A 1,606-nucleotide genomic window follows, 5' to 3' on the forward strand; every position below is an offset into this window, starting at 1 on the left:
CATTGAATGTCATGAGCTTTAGTTCAAGCATCTCTAAATTATAGCAGCCAGGAGGAAGAGGTAGAGATATCCCACTGCTTTCTGAAAATTAAGGTGACCTCTACAGACCTTAGGGTCACCTTGAACTAAAGCTCACTAAAGTGCTTGAACTACAGCTCATTCAATGAGCTGTAGTTCAAGCACTTCCACAGCCACTTTTAAGCTCAGAGATGCTGATACACAAGGCAGGGCAGTGCTTTACTTACAGTGGCTTTCAGAGCTGCTCTAATTAAAGTGCCAGCCCTGGAGCTCATGGAAAAGTGTCCTATTATTACAGACTTGGGTTGGATCTACTTTCCTATTACTGAAAGATGTAAATCACTTTTTCATAAGGACCTTTTATACTAGTGGCAGTATGTAAAAGCAATCCTTTATGAAAGAAAAGGGAATCAGACAAGGCAGCTGGCATTTGTACTATGAGACATGGTTAAATGAGGTATTTTCTCCTGCTAGCTGTAGGGCATTGTTAAGAATTAGTTGTGTTTAATTTAAATACCTCCTGTTAGTTCACACTGTAGCTGTATCCCCTGACTCATTAAGTAGAAATTTGATGAAATAGAAATCTAGTTTAGGGGAATTATTTTTCTTTAAATTCATTTATCTGTGATTTCATTCTCTAGAGATCCAAAGGGTATTTCCCAGCATAAAGTAGGCTGGATTATTACCCAACTCTAAAATAAAGACATTTTGCCAGCTGTTGCATATGTATGACTAGAGATTTAGGTCACAATAGCCGTCCCAGAAAGTTTGTGGTATCCCCTCTGCCTACAGTCTCCTCAGGAGAGTATGGGTTTATTTGAATCCATTTTGTGTACATAGAAGAAATGTTTGGTCATTTTTCCATTCATATTCTCACAAATAAAGGAGATGGTGATGCGAATGTGAGCTATTTATTACCAATTCATGGTAAGGTTTTTGAATAAGGAAAGTTAGGATGTATTCTGAGACAATATTAAGCAACCACCTCTTTTGGTAATATTTGCATAGTGTGCCATCAAGTGAGACTTAAATACAAAACAGTTGTATTAATTTACATTTGACATAATATTTTTCACAGCCTTATAATCTTACTTATGATTGATGCCCTGCTGTCTTTGCTTGAGTCTCTTACTGAACCTGTTTAACTGTCCTTAGCATTAACCAAGGTTGTCCAAGATGCTACAGTTATTCCTACGAAGTCAATTTAAAGCTAAATTTGATGCTACAGCATTATTTCATGAGCATGAACTGCCTCACAAAGATGTCAACCAGTCACAAGTGCATGCAAATCAAATTGTATATACATTGGTAATGCATGAATGCAGTAGGCACAAAAACACACTTGCCTAATTTAAGAAACCAAGGCTTCATAAAAAATAATACCATTAAGGTATGCCTACAAAGGAGAGGAGCAGGAGTCTAGTTTACATTGAGTTGTAGATCATTACCTGTACACAGAGATAGTTGACTGTAGTCCCCCCTACACATCACATGGAATAGTGTGCTGTAAATCTATGATTCTCAACCAGGTGCCACAGCACCCAGGGGTGCCTTGAGATCCTTTTAAGATGCCATGCAATTCCAGGTG

Source organism: Crocodylus porosus, unplaced genomic scaffold (genome assembly GCF_001723895.1).
Source record: "Crocodylus porosus isolate Cpor-Errol unplaced genomic scaffold, CroPor_comp1, whole genome shotgun sequence".
Taxonomy (NCBI): Eukaryota; Metazoa; Chordata; order Crocodylia; family Crocodylidae; genus Crocodylus; species Crocodylus porosus.